Here is a 15,757-nt window from a genome sequence, read left to right on the forward strand (position 1 = left end):
TTCAGTGGTTGTTTTCTGCATAAAGGAACTACCAACAACTTTAAAAATACTCTAAATCTTTTTGTTTCACCAAATGTTCTGTTTAATATGGTGCTAACTTCCTCATTTAGGTCAGTATAATATATAAAATGTGAAACCTAATGGTAACAGTTAAGCAAAAGAAAAAAAAAAGAAAACCAACAAAATAAAACAAAAACAAACAAACAAAAAACCCCACCCCAAACAAAGAAACCGCAACAACAAAAAAAAAAATGGCTTAAGAGACCTCAAAAGCATGAACTGGCAGACACTACTGTGTAAAATTCTACCTGATGAACAGAATTAAATGAATCATGTGCTTGATTAAAATACAGGTTTTATATAATTGGGCCTTATGTTTGTTAAGCAAATATTGAAAATACATTCGTGAACATGCTGTTTAACCCCTGAAATTTAGAAAATAAAAGCTCATTCCTAAATTACGGGAAAGCAAAAAGGTAGGTTTGCTATCTTGTAAAGCTTTTTTGGCTCCTGTGAAGATGGGGCATATTTGAGCACTAGCTCTATTAAACACACTAGCTCTTAATGTTGTGACAGTCTGCAATAAGAATTAATTTCACTAAATACAGATTTACAGTATAAACTCCGCCTGCTCCGTTGGAGCAGTTTCCATTAAATTGAGTATGTAATTTGCCTCTTTGTCCTAAAATTTAATAAATAAAGAGAAGAGGCAGAGGGTGGGGAGACGTTTCTCTCCTTGAAGCAACAGTAGAACTTTTGTTTCCAGTAAGGGAAAGTATATGTCTGTGTCTAGGGAAGGTAGTCTATATGTTTACCCACTGAAAAACACGTTGGTGTTTCTGATACTGTTTTTTTCCTAAATGTTTGTTTTAAGTAACTAAATGCAAAAAAAAAAAAAAAAAGTGTTTTGATAAATTAAGGTTGGGACATTGGGACATGCAAAATCCAAGAAATGTACAGTTATTCTTAACCCTTTATCTTGGAGCTGTGCTGTGGTGCCTTTGGTGTGACTTTTTCCATGGAAGTATGAGTTGAGGATAGCAGGATATGGGTACTAATTTTATATTTCTTGAATTTCTCTGTGTCACAATCTTACTGTTATTTAAATCTAGTTCTTTGTATTCGTAAATGTGTTAAAATGGTTTGAGTTTACCAAAGAGTGACTTATCCAAAATTGTCTCTGACAAAAGCAAACAAAAAACCAACATCACTTTGATTGTACAGGTTCAGGTTCAAAACATTGCAACGGGACTGTTAAGGGGCAGGAAATGATCGCTTTTTCTACAAAATCACGAGTCAGCATTTTGCAAGTTCTACTTGCTCCTATTCACGTGATAGGCCATTACCCTTCCCACTGCGAGCAGTGTTAATAATTATCAAGCCATAACACAGTACTGTAAAGTTCAGCAGTGCTTCAAAGGATGCATACGTAGGTGAGCATAGAACATCGTCGAGCATTACATTTACACTGACCAAGTGTGTGACTCTGGTAGAAAACGAACTTCAAACCTGGCAACAGCAATTAAATTGTGCCTTGTCACATAACGGTATGCCAGGATTAGCATTGTCATGAAACGCGAAGCATTATCTGATTGAAGTTCATTTCACAAGTCCACCAAAACAGAGTATGCTGTGTTATTTTAAGCGAATTATGGAAGTACTGTACGGTGTCTTGTGTCTGTACAGTTTTAAGTTAGCACAGAGCTGTTACACATTTCATTTACAATAAATGCAGAAGTCAATAAAATATGTGAAGAAATATTTGACAGCAAAATAAATCATGAAATTATATAGGCTGGTTCATAATTGAGTCTCTTCTTAATCTACCTTTTTAATTATAGACAAATGTGAAAGCAGTGACAGTGTCCTTTCCTCTAGATGTTTAACCTATTATGACAAACTGTGAAAATAAAGGATTTTATACCTTTGCTAATGTTTGTGGTTTAAAACAGTTATTTTAGTTTTCTTAATCAGTTATCTTCCATATTATTTCTTTTAAACTTGTAAATACATGTAGAAAATAGCTGTGTAAATACTTAGAGTATATTAAGAGTTCAGTTTGGTCAATAAGGCCTCAAGATTGGCTCTGCTTTTTTAGTGTGAAACCTTTCAATAGCATAAAGGATACTGTCAATTCACTGTTCAGCAGAATATACTGTAGGCCTAAATTGATAATTCTTAATGCAGTCTTCCCAAGCATAACTTCGTGGTTTATGCTGAAGCCTTTGCTTTACTTTTAGACAAAACAATGAGGCCTCTTAATATGTTTAGGCTGAATTATGGGAAGAACAGCAGGAGTAAAATCAAGGGCTGGGAAAAGATTGAATGAGCTTTACCTTTAAATATATATATATATCTTATTTGAATTTTTGTATTAGTTTACTGTGATTCTCTTATTGTCATTTTTCTAAACAGGTTTCACGTGAAACCATTGAAAGGGACTCAAATATGCAACACCTAATCTATTTTCCAAGGGAATTTTACCCTTGAATGGTGCTTTTTGACTGGTCAGGGTTATTTATTAAATTTTATATTTGAAAGTATTTGGGGAATTATGTAAATTCTTTATATGAATCTGTTTATTTCATGAATTGTAAATTTCATAATACTCAGTGATTGAATTGGAAGTTTAGTAAAGTCATTCAAAATGTTCAAAGTTTATAATCTGTGTGCATTTTACATATATTTTAACAAGTGCCAGAATAGTTGTATTTAATATTGTAGATTTAATACTACTTGCACATCCCTGCAACAGCATTAACTTAAGTTACGCAAGTTTACATTTAAAAAAAAAAAAAGCTAAACAAACAAGTAAGAGGGACACGTGTCCCTGTATTTCTTCAGGGGATGTGAAGCTGAGTACCAGCACCTGAGCAGGTTTGCTTCTCGTTCGCGTAAGGGACTCCTGCTGCGGTGGCTGCAGTAAACTGCTGTCTCCCCCATTTACGCGTGTATGAATTCAGCCCTTGGGCTGGTATCGCCAGCGCCCGGCTGCCTGTCTGATTAGAGGTAGAGCTCTTGCACGACTTTAGCAGTGTTTGTTTCTGACTGAAAAAAAAGAGTATTTTTAAATAACTTTTATTTGTATGGTTGTTTTTCATGATAAATAATTGAACAGTTTGAATGACTTGACTTGGTGTCATTATCTTGCAATATAAACCGGTAACCTCACAACTCCACACTTCATCACCATATGAAGTAAATGAAGCTAGCTAAGCTGATGCTGTAACAATTAATAACTTGCCATTAAGGATTATTTTATAGCATGAATTTTAAAATATTTATTCAAATGATATTTTACTCTTGTATTCACTTTGTTTTTAGATTTGTGACATGAATATTTCAGTGCTGCTTTATTTTGTTCTGATGAATTTGTTTCTTGCTTGTAAATTGCTTTTTTTATGGTATAAAGTCAATGGGAGTTGCTGTTTGTAAATTAAAATGCTTCTAGAGCAAATCTATGGTGTCAGTGTCTACGTTTCGATATTTAATTACTAGGGGACTTGCATTTTAGATGCTTTTCCAAAAGCGTTATAAAAAGTGGCAGTTTAATACTCATTACCAACTAGGAATCAAAAATCTTCATAGAGGCGAACTACTCTTGAAGTTTCTCTTTTTTGCCCACATTGCTTGTTTAGTTCTTGTTTAGATCGTTCCAGTTTTGTGCTCCAAAACCTCGTCCAACTGTCGAAGCAAAGAAAAAACCCGGCCGGGTGGTGGCCATCTGTCTCGCACCAAGCCAGAGGCAAGTCCGTTGGTTAGGGAGGTAATGTTTGATTTCCAGAGCAGCGTTTGCATTTCATGTTCTGCCGTAGGTAAGAGTAGAGCTAGCGCTGCTCCCAGCGAGCGTGGGGCGCAGCCCTGCCCCTGCAGGAGTGGCCCGAGGCTGCCGATGGTGCGGCCGATGGCGCAGCCTCCGCTGGTTCCACATCAGCTGGCTGTCGACAGCTCTGTAAGTGCCTTCCTAACGAGCAGCTTCTTGGAGGAGTCAATATGTCCTCAGCCAAGCTGCGTGCGACCGCTGCTTTGCTGAGATAGTCTTATCCTTCCTGGGACAACTGGAATTTTGCAGAAAGAACTTTTGCTTTTACATTCATGAAAACACAGCTGGTACTATTGAGTTTGGATAAAATTTACCAACATTCTTGCCAGTTTTTCATTGCGTCTGAGACATATGCTAGCAAAGACTTCTGTTTTACAACAAAGCTGAATTAAACTGAAATGAGTTTTAAACTCACATGGCAGCAAAGGGTGTGTTCCATAACGCTGGTGCAGCTGCAGGAGATGGTCATCTCCGCCGGCTCTGGGGGTGGGTCAGTCCCCTGAGACCCTGTGGGCAGATTCAGAATGGACTGTTTTGGCAAAACATCTGTTCAAATCCCCTCGCTTGTAGGGTCTGAAAACTCGGGTGATGCAGAACGGGGTAAACAAGACGTGACCCTTAGGAGAGGAATAAGGGTAGTGTTGGTCTTACCTGGAAAGCAGAGAGACAGAACACAGCATACATCTTATGTTCCCCTCCACACCGTTTTGTTTTGGTTTGTTTCGTTTGAGTTGGTAGAATTGTTTCATCTTGTCAGGTGGCCATCGAGGTTAGCAATAAGATGCAGCAAGGTCGTCTCCATGGAACTTGACGCAGTTAACTTCTAGAGCCAAGCTGCTCACCAGTTCCTTCAGAAAACATTTGCGGTTTCCTCCATTATACGTTTCTATCCACAGACCAGTAGTAACAGCAGCTTTAGCTGTTTCCTGTGCAGACTTGTGAGTTGGGAAGAGTGTGAGCTGACAAGATCCTCAACAACTGCGTTATCAACATGGTCGATTCGTTCCCAGCAGGCAGTCTGTGCCCTGACTGCAGGCACAGACACTGGCGCCGTGCGGAGAGTGCTGTTAGGATGCAGGGATGCGGGAGGGGCTGCACCGCAGCATCAGTCACGGCCCCCAGTATCTCTTGGTGGTATCTGCTTGAAGGCAAGTGTAAAGTTTCCTCCTTGCTGCGGCTGGCTGCTTTTTACTCTCTTTAGTCAAGCAAAAAACAAACACGCTCTATCTTATTTACAATACTGTGCAAGTGTAATCTAAGTCATGGAGTTCTAGATAAATTTACCCTTTACAACAGATACTGTTCCTAAGGGCACCAAACTTTTGGGGATCAATGAGGGAAGGGAAAGTAACTCAAGACTTGTTTCTGGTAGAAGTGGTACATGTCTGGTGCTCCTGGAAATGTGGTTTTGGGAAGAATGGGATGTATGTCTGTGCACCATCGCAGCGACGTCCGTGCGTAATGTGTGCAACAGCATCTGGATAGTGTGCCCTATAGCACAAGTGGTACTGTGAATTATAAAAGTAACTTAAATTGTTAACAAAATAAATATTCTTTCCTTTTAATTGCATATTGGTTTTGGTATATTTTAAAATTGTATTACTTTGAAAAGCACAAAATTGTAGTGCTAGCAAAATGCAAATATGCCACTGTGGATAGCAGTAATCTACTGGTCCTGGTCACCTCTCCCTGAATGTAGTGGAGTTTGGCCAAGGGCATTAGAAAAGTTGAACTTTTATGAAAGCTCCTACTTCTATGTCCACTGTGCAAATTGAGCTTTTTTTCCTTGTTACGTAAGAACTATGTGTATAGGAGCTAATTAATAATGCTAAGCAGGCACAAGAGATCTCCCTTTCTGCCAAACACCTTAAGTTCTGTCATCAGAAAAAAAGGGTAAAATGATATCAGGGAGGATCTTCTGTATGATAGGGTGTAACAGAAGGCTTACAAAGGCAGTTCAGGGCTCTGGAAAAGTGTCTGTCTGTGCTGCCATGGTACAGTAAATCAGACTCATGTTTATAAAGACGTGTTCCTATACAGCTTCCCCAGAGGTCTCGTACTGCGTAAAAGAAAAGACAACAGATGCAGACAGGAGAGGAAAAGATAAAAGGGTTTTGGTCACCCACAGCAGACCTTTTCTGGCATTGAAACAAAGGAGGGTCTTGAAGGATGGGGTTTTGAGGCAATTTTGCAGGGCTGATGGAGAATTCATCCGTATGAGGCAGTATCAGTGAAAGTACAAAGGTGCTTGTTTGAAAACATAATAAGCAGGCAAAGGACAGTGACCCTGGCTAGATATAAGTGAAATGTGATGATAAGAAAATAGATATATTGAGGATTGATGGAAAAGCTTTTAAAAATGAAGATGCACAATTGCTTTTGGAAGAGAGAACTTGGGAAAACGATGAAGAGATATGACCAAAGCAACAAGATTAGAAAACTGCCTTTGTAGGTTTAATGAGTCAAAACTCTTCAAGCCAGTCAAATAAATCTGAAATGGTGATGTTATGATCAAATTTTCACACCATGTAAAACACAGCATCTGTCACTTCAAGAGCTATTCATAATACATCAGAAGACTTCTCAGTGTCTGGATAGTCTTTCTTGAGGTTGGTTTCTCTCCTTTTATAGAAAGGAAAAATCTTCTGCTACAAAGACGGGAAGTTCCACTGTGCTCAGATGTGAGATGACATAGGTCAGTCGCCCATGTAAACTGGCTGGCAGCTTCAACGCACCACTTCTTTGTCTATTTTGTCCACATGCAGATGTGGAAATAAGAGAAATTGCAGTGGTGTATATCAGATTATTTTAAGATTTAAAAAATGTCTCCAGACTATCAGAACAATTCTGATATTCTTTGCACTTGACAGTTAGAAATTATTCAGGTTTTTCTTTAACTCCCTTTTTTCTAGCTAACCTTGTGCTGCATTTTGGCTGCATGGGATTCTAACTTAATCTAGTTCTACGTAGGGATACACCATTGGCCTTGGGTAGCTCATATTTGCTTAAAGTTGCAATCCATGGCAATAATTACAGTGCCATAGTACAGTATGTATGGTTAAACTTCAACTAACCTGCTTGTTTAGGGTTTGTCCCTAATAACTTGGAAAATACTTTACGCTATTTCAGCAGATATATACAATAAAAGAATTGTATTGCATAAACTGAAGTAACATTTCCAAAGCACTAATTTGGTAAAGCCTGAAACAGGTTTTCCTCTCAATCGGTTTCAAGCAATGCTGACAGACAAATGCACGTACAAAAAAAAAGTTTGGTTATTGAAACTACTTAATTGTTCATCATTTTAAATAAAAAACATAACTTCTTGATCCAAGATAACACTAAGCCTGGACTGCTTAACAGAACTACTTTCATTTGGTTCATTTTTTCTACTTTTGTACATAGTATAACTTGCTTCCCTGAATCGTGCCTGTAATTTCAGTAGAATAACTATTATAAGCAGGGACTTACCTTTTGGTTTATGCTTTTTTTTTTTTTTTTCTTTTACTCTAGCTATTGTGTATAGATGTTCTTGTAATATAAAGGATGTTGCTCGGCACTGCACTGCTCTATATCTCCTTTGCTGGGAGTTACCATTTACGTAGCAGAGTCAGCAGAAGGAAAGAGCGGCCATTCCCATGCAAAGCCTTATGTGGGGATGGGATAAATACCAGAGGATAGTAGAATTAAAAAGCAACAGTAGAAATCTTGACAGAGGTTCTCTCAAAACCCCTTAAGAGATGCAAAGTTCTGTTACTCTAAATGGAATGTTAATTCTGAATTTAATTACTGACAGTTCATCAATGTCAGTTTGTAGTCATTTGCCCAGGGCCAGTATATCTGGTGCATTTTGATGTTTGCTATTTATAATGCCATTATTAAAGCTATTTATAATAACTTATACTTCCCAGTATCAATACAGGCTGGGGGATGAAGGGGTGGAGAGCAGCCCTGCCGAGAAGGACTTGGGGGCACTGGTGGATGGATGAAAAGCTGGCCATGAGCCTGCAATGTGCACTGGCAGCCCAGCAAGCCAACTGCATCCTGGGCTGCATACCCCGCAGCGTGGCCAGCAGGGTGAGGGGGGGATTGTGCCCCTCTGCTGCGCTCTGCTCTGCTCTGGGGAGACCCCCCCGCAGTGCTGCCTCCAGCTCGGGGGGTCCCCACAGCAGAAGGCCACGGAGCTCTTGGAGCGGGGCCAGAGGAGGCCCCGGAGATGCTGGGAGGGCTGGAGCCCCTCTGCTGGGAGGACAGGCGGGGAGAGGTGGGGGGGTCAGCCTGGAGAAGACAAGGCTCTGCAAAGACCTCAGAGCCACGTCCAGAATAGCTGAGGAGGGACTCTTGATCAGGGAGGGGAGCAATAGCATGAGGGGGAATGTTTTTAAACTGAAAGAGGGGAGATTTAGATTGGATATCAGGAAGAAATTCTTCCCTGTGTGGGCAGTGAGCCCCTGGCGCAGGTTGCCCAGAGCAGCTGTGGCTGCCCCATCCCTGGAGGTGTTCAAGGCCGGGTTGGACAGGGCTGGGAGCAACCTGGGCTGGGGGGAGGTGGCCCTGCCCGGGGCAGGGGGTGGCACTGGATGAGCTTTAAGGTCCCTTCCAACCCAAACCATTCTATGATTCTATGAAATACCTAAATTTTTTCTCATCTTTGCTGGCACATCTGAATTCAGCATCAAGGGAAAAACAGACTCTGAGATTGAATACTTGTTAAAAAGGTGCTGTAAAACACCACTTTTAGCAAAGTGGGAGAGTGAAGACAAGGATTATGTAAAGAAGTTACATTAAGAAAGCTGAGAAAAAAAAAGGTTTAGGTTAAAATAAACCGGTTCTCTTCAACTGATCTACTTTTCACGATGTAAACTTCTTGAAAACAGCTTGAGGTGAAGGTAGAATAACCTATGAACATGACATATCATAGAATTTATTTTCTTTCAGCAATAATCAGGCAGGAAAAATGGAGCCTGATCCCATGGATGCTACATTTCATTAACTATTTGAAATGGCATGTTGTAATTGTACTGCACATGGATTTAGGACAAAATTTAATTGAATATTCAGTCAAATATCAGTTGAACTAAAGACAGAAACATTTCATCAAAATTTTGGGAAATTATATAGATAATAGCATTGTTTAAAGTTACATTATTCGGCTATACATTTTGCCAACCTTTTCAAATAATTCAGTACAGTACAACCCTAAATCTTGTTTCCAATTTTTTTCCACCAGAGGGTGCTGGCCAATTTTTTAAAGTTTACATTACGTAGGGATAATTTAAGGTGCTGTACATAGCCAAAACCTGAAACAGGAACTAAAAAAGAAGTTTCCAATCTTTGTTTATTATGTCACCTTCAACAAGGAGCAGCTGCTGAGTCATTCCATCCTTCACAGGGCAGTGTTTATACCCAGGATTTCAGAGGGTCTCCTGCTGTAATGCACAAGACCTATTCGGCAGTGGACAGTATCACTTTGCAGTACTTAAAGCATCAGTTTGGAAACTCTGACTTAGAATCTCATAATTATTAGGACAAGAAGTAACCAGCTTTCAGATGGGTTTTGCTGAATCCTTGTGGAAATACCAGTAGCCATATGTATACACACATTTATATATATATATATTTTTTTTAGGGGACTGTAGCCCCTGAACTGCTGTTCTGATGTCCTGCCATAGCGATATAGGACAGAGTGGAAAACGTTTCGCCAGAGAATCCTGTACTCTTGCTTTAGTGGGAGCTGACGCTAGAATTTTTAGAGGTAAGTATATGCAGCTTGGCTGTACCAATAGGATAAACTCTAATAAGTGAAGAATAGTCTGTGCCTATGAAATGATTGGAGATCAATATTAAATTAATTCTTCAGCCGTTGGGGAGGTGTAGGGAAAATACCTTTCTGTATAGTGCATTTGGCTTTGATGTGGATATTGGAATCGTGAGTATCAGTATTCACAAGCAGATCCCAAATCTTTGTTTAAAGTTATTTATACAGTTTATTCTCAAAATGAATCTTTCTTTTGGAAAGAAAGCTCATACGTATTTCATCGGGATGCCTGAAGAAGTTTAAACTGCTCTGGGTGTGATGGTCACTGAAGACCTTTAGTAACCGGGAGACTGGAAAGAACCTCTGGACACCCCGCAGCCCCTCCGAGTGACCCCTCCGGCCGTTGTTCTCCCCCGCACCACACTCCGGAGGGGCTGAACCGGGCGCTGCCATCGGGTCCCGCCGAACGCCGCTGCGGCCCCACCGGTTCCCGCACCGCTCCCGGGAGCTGAAGCGTTCAGCGCGTGGCAAATTCAACCGCGCGGAGCCCGGTGGGAACGCTCCCGCTGCCGAGCGTCTCAGGCAGCCGCAGGGCCGTGTCACCGCCGTGCGAGAGGGGGCGGCGGTGGCCGCCAGTGGCACCGGGGGGCACACGCGAAGCCGAGCCCGGGTTTGCTCCGGAGGACTTCGGGATCTGTCGGTTCTTAGGCATTTCGGGAGGGATGAACTCAGACCCGCACCGCAGCGCGCCATGAGCGGACAAAAGAACGGGCGATGCGTTCCCGCGCGCCGCGCCCGTCCCGCCCGAGGCCGCCTCGTCCCGGGGACCCGCCGGCCCCCCCGCCCGGCCCCGCCCGACCCCGCGCACCTGCGGGCGGTGGCGGCTCCTGCGCAGTGGCTGCGCGCTCCCGCCCCGCCCCTCGCCGCGCCCATTGGCCAGCGCTCGCGAGTGCAGCAGCGGTTGGCCGGCGGACCCGTCAGTCCGGCGCGCCCCGGCCCCTCCCCTCGGCCCCCTCGGCCGGACTGGGCCTCGTCCTCGGCGGCGGTGGCGGCGCGTGGGGGTCGGTGCGGCGGGCGGCCTGCGGCGCTGGGGGCGCCCCCTGCCGCGGTGCCGCGGGGGCAGCCGGTGCGACGCCGGGGCAGCCGTGCGCGGACAGGTGAGACGTAGACGGAGCCCCGTGTGCCCGCGGGGCAGGTGGGACCTGGCACGCCTGCCCCGCCCCGCTGCGGGCCCCTCCGCCGCAACGCTCCCTCCCCCCGCCCACCCGCCACCGTCCCCGCTTCGGGCGTGCGCTGCGGGAGGAGCTCTGCGGCGGCGGGCCCGGCCGGAGCCCACCCTCCAGGGCCGCGCCGCGCCGCTTGCGGGGGGCCCGCGGCGTCCGGCCCTCCGGAGCGGCGGCGCGGGGCGCAGCCCGTCTCTGCCGGTGACGGCGACGCTCGGGCCCGGCGCGGCCCGCGGGCAGGTGCGCGGGGCGGGGCGCGTCCTCCGGCGCCGGGCCCCTCCCTGCAGGCGCCGGTCCGCGCTCAGGCTCCGGCGGGGGGCCGGCGGCGGGTGCCCGGGGCCGCCGCGCGGCCTTCCGCCGGCAGGGCAGCCCCCGGACTCGGCCCCTCGCTGGTGCGGGGCACGGACGGCGGCGCTGGCGGTGGGGCCTGCGAGGCGCGGTGGGGGGACGGGACGGGGCCCGCGGCCTTCGGGGCGTCCGCGCTGTGTGGGGCAGCGGCGCAGAGCGAAACCGCCCCGTTTGGCCGCGTCCGCCGCCGGACCGCCGCAGTAAACTTGGAAACTCTGTGCGTGTCGCGGGAATGGCGCCGTGCAGGTGCCGTTACGGAACCTTGCTCGGCTGAGATCCCTTTTCACATCACTCCGGGTAATTTCTGGTCTGGCCTCGGCAGGCTGCGGTGCGCGTACGGCTTTGGCGCGTCGCGGGGAAGGAGCTGCTGCGAAATTCTCAGTTCAACCGCAGCGCGCCTTTTGTCTTCAGCCTCTCGCTCGGAACCCGAGAAAAGGGAACATATGTAGGCCCTTGTCTTTTTTATTGTTGAAGAAAAATATCTGGGTTGGTCCCTCTTGCTGTGTGGAAATACATTCCTTGTCTTAAAGATCTCAGTGTTGAACGTAGCAATCTGTGCCTTTTAAGTCCAACAGATGCTTTTAAAGTCAGAGTTGTTTTCATGTTGAACATTCACGTTGTGCCTAGTAGTTATCCTTCGTGTGTGAGAAGGACAGGGAGGGTGTAATATGGACAGAACTATGTGCGCTTTTTTGTGCACTGTCTGTGTGTTGTCTGTCCTGTGCGATGTAGCACCAGTTTGAAGAAAAATGTTAGAAAACCTCTTATTTTAACCAAGTTATTTTATTCTTTTTTTCTGTTTATTTACCTTATTTTAGTAAAGGGGTGACATCTAGAAATCAAGATGGGCAGTAGTTACGAGCTTTGCTTTTTGTTCCATGTAAACTTTATTTCCAGGCTCTTAGCACATTTCATAACCAAAGTTTACATGTGGATACGATAGTATATTTAAAAGCATTACTAATGAGCACTTTAGAAAGATATTTTAATTTATCGCATATGCAAATATAAAATATCCTTAAAGCAAACATATAGGAAGCACAGCTTTTGTTGGACTACAAGACTGAGAAACATTCTTTAAAAACAGTCTTTAGGTGACCATATTTGCTGTATTTTCTATCCCATTCACTGTTTTCTGTGACTAACAATGATGAAATTGAATTGTGTTTATTTTTAGGTTTTCATTCTCTTTGGTTAAAGTAATGTGTTGTATTGATAGTCAGCAAATGCTCATCTTTTTCAACTGCCAAAACCTGTGGGGTTTTTTTAATTAAACTTTAATTTTCAACAACATTTCTCTGTCCAAAACTTTTATTTTGCACATTTTGGCTCCCATTTTTCATCATACTTGTGGTATTAGCCAATATGGAATGGGGGGATTCAACAAAGTGACCGTTCCATTTAAAAGTCATGCTTTCCAGTCATATGGTACTTGAGAAGATTCACACTTTTCACCAGCAGCTCAGACTGACACTTTCAAAATGGAGGTGTATAGAAGCAAAAATGAATATATAAAAATGGGAGTAGGGGAACTAGGTAGCAATTGTATAAATTGGAATTTTTGAAGTACCATAGATGAAAAAGTAACCAAAGATTTTGGAGCCACTTGTACTTACTGGAGCTCAGGACAGCAAGGAATAATTGGTACCTGTTGTGGACGAAGCTCATCAATATGCTTGTCTATTGCTAGGCAAATTTGGGAAAAACATTAATGTCTGTTTAATTTTTTTTTTTTTTCTGGGAAGAAACAGGGTGTCTTATCAGATAAGAACTATGAAATATTTTTCCAGTTAATAAATGTCAGATGGTATCTCCTAAGGATAAACAATTTGAAAGTCTGAGAACCAGGTTTCTTCTTACATTGCTAGATATGAGTTGAGATCTGTGGCTTGCCAGTCCTGATTTTGAAGACTGAGAATTCTAGTGTTGAGCTAATGAAAGGCAAGTGTTCCATGAAGCTTATTCCTTAATGTTGCCTTGGTTATCCAAATCAAACAAAATAATAGGGGAAAACAGGATGGGCTTTATTTAATAATATGTCGAAGAACAGAAATACTGGGGTAGTTTGGCAACATGGTTCTACAAGAAATTTGTCTTGCTAACCAAACCTTTGTTCTTGTGTGCAACTGTAGGTTTAATTGACCAAGGTGACTAGGTAAAAACTATAAATAAGTTTACTTAATTGAGCACTCTAATACTGTGTGATACTCAGGTTTAGCAAATTACAGCATATTATCCTTTTAGTAACAAACGCAATAAACGGATGGTTTACTGTCTATCCAATTGGTACTAACTGGTTATGGAAGAACCATTTTTTAATAAGAACACATCTACAGGGAGTTACGCTAGGTCTGACAGTGCACAACTTCATCAGTCAGCTGGCAATGCATTTGTTAATGCTGTGGGTAATATCTGTAAATGACATAGATGTTCACATTTTTAACAAGTTGAGACAGTCAATCTGAACAGGGTGAAGTAGACCACTGGACACGCTCTGTACGAGTTTGTGTTAAGGTCAAACAGATTTTATATTGAGGAAGAGGAACTGCAAGCTTTGTTGAAAGCACAAGGGAATGTGTTTTGAGCAGACATTCTGCAAGTGATGCAGGCAGTCAAAATAGGTAAGCAACGCAACAAGAACTCTCAATGCAATGTTACAGCAGAAAAGGATTAATTCTAGCTCTAAATAAATAGTCAAGGAACTAGTGAACAGAATTAGGAAGAAGATTTTAAAGTTCTAAAGTGTTTGGTGAAAATGATACTGGATTATAATGCACAATTTTGATATCTTCCTTTTAAGAAGGAAGGTAAAAGCTCTCAATGCCCCAAAATTAGCATTAAAAATGTTTTAAGAATTTGTGGTGAGAGACTTAAAGAGCAAGATCAGCCTAACTGATTAAATGCAGGATCAAGGGGGGTCTTGAACATGAAAGAGAAGTGTTTGCTGCAGTCAGCCTCTTAAGGATAGGCAAGAGGGATAGCTATGAGAACATCAAAGTGCTCAGAAAAGTGTTGGTAGTGATTTATATGAGAATACCAAAGACCAAATATACGGTGGGTGTATATCTTGAACAGCGTGTGGTGTTCTTCTATCCCCATCCTCAAAAGGATGTGAGAAAATTAGAGGAGCTACAGAGAGGGGCAGTGGGGCAGAGGTGAAGGATGTGGTTGACTTGCAAGGACTAACGTAACCTGACTAGGAGCCCTCAGCCTACAAGGGATGTCTGAGAGAGGGTATGGTATCTTTCTAAAATCATGAATTGTAAAGGTAAACAGGAAAGATTTGTGTTTTACTTGTCACCTTTAATGAAAGAACCAGAGGGTATAAAATAAGATTAACAAAAGCTCGCTTCAGGAGGAGATGTTTTTCACAAAAACATTAGTTTTCTCACAAGCTGCAGACTTTCTCGTTATAAGATGTGGTAGAGGCTCCAAAATTTGAAAAAAAACTTTGTGTATTTGCAAGGCAACTGGATAATTTTGCAAGAGGGATGTCTAGAGGCAGTATTAGGTGCAAAGATTTTTATCTGTGACTTAGGAATAATTCCCTGAACTGCAAATCATGATAGACTGAAAAACATATTTTAAGGAAGTAATGCTACGTGGTTTGCCTCATCTTGTGGTTTTGAGTACATTCTACCTATGAACCAGTGCGGGGTTGGGAAACTGCTGCACAGATTATTAGGTTATCTTGGTACAACTGCTGTTATGTTCAGAGTACAAACAAATGAAACTGAAGCTGAAACACTTTAAATAAGAAATTAAGATGCAGTTCTGGAGCAAGAAAACAGGAGACTTCAGAGCTCACCATTATCTTTCAGGAAAAACATCCCAGGTTCATTTTGAGATAAATTTTTGAGGCCAGCACATAAACAACTGAGTGAAATTTGAAGACCTGTTGCTAAAACTGGAAGATCAGACTAAGTGATTTTAATGATCTCTTACAGCTTAAATTGCTGTGAGTAGAAATTTAGGCATAATAGTGGTGTAACATAGAATCATAGGATATCCTGAGTTTGAAGGCAGCCACGAGGATCATTGAGCCCAACTCCTGACTCCACACAGGGGAATTTAAAAGTAAAACCATACATCTAAGTGTTGTCCGAACGCTTCTTGAACGCCTATGCAAAACTTAGTCTAAGACATTTAGGGTGGGATATGGAACAGTATGCTTAGGTATGCACAGACTCTAGGTTGGACTGAAGTGATGCTGAGGAAAACACGCAGCTCTTAGAATAAGAAATTACTCTAGTCATAGAGTAATGTAAACTGGCAGGAATCACCAAAGATAATCTAGTCCAAATGCCTGCTCAAAGCAGGGCCAGGTTAGAGCTCAGCGTCTATCTGCGTTTTGAATTTCTCTGGGCAACTTCTCCCAATGCCTAAGTATTTTCATTGGGAATATTTTTTTTTCCTCATATGTGATTGGGATTTACCTTCCTGTGAATTGTCTCTTTTGCCTCTAGTCCTTTCATTGCTTGCCTTTGAGAGAAGTCTGGTTATGTCTTCCCTGTGATTTCCTGTTAGGCAGTTGAAGCTAGCAACAAGATCAGTCCTTAGTGTAGTTGCTTTAACAAACCCAGTTTTCTCAGAGCTCAGATGCAA

General features: G+C 42.8%; 1 protein-coding gene across 1 annotated transcript in view; it reads left to right on the top strand.

Annotated features, from left to right (window-relative positions):
* Positions 1 to 10,649: 10,649 nt before the first annotated feature.
* RALGPS1 (Ral GEF with PH domain and SH3 binding motif 1) overlaps positions 10,650 to 15,757 on the top strand; it is a 121,380-nt gene continuing 116,272 nt past the window's right edge. The window contains exon 1 of the mRNA XM_082492608.1: positions 10,650 to 10,738. The gene's annotated coding sequence lies outside the window, so the exon portion shown is untranslated. The remainder of the gene's footprint in view (positions 10,739 to 15,757) is intronic.

The sequence above is a fragment of the Vanellus vanellus genome (assembly GCF_965231255.1).
Source record: "Vanellus vanellus genome assembly, chromosome: 18".
Classification (NCBI taxonomy): domain Eukaryota; kingdom Metazoa; phylum Chordata; class Aves; order Charadriiformes; family Charadriidae; genus Vanellus; species Vanellus vanellus.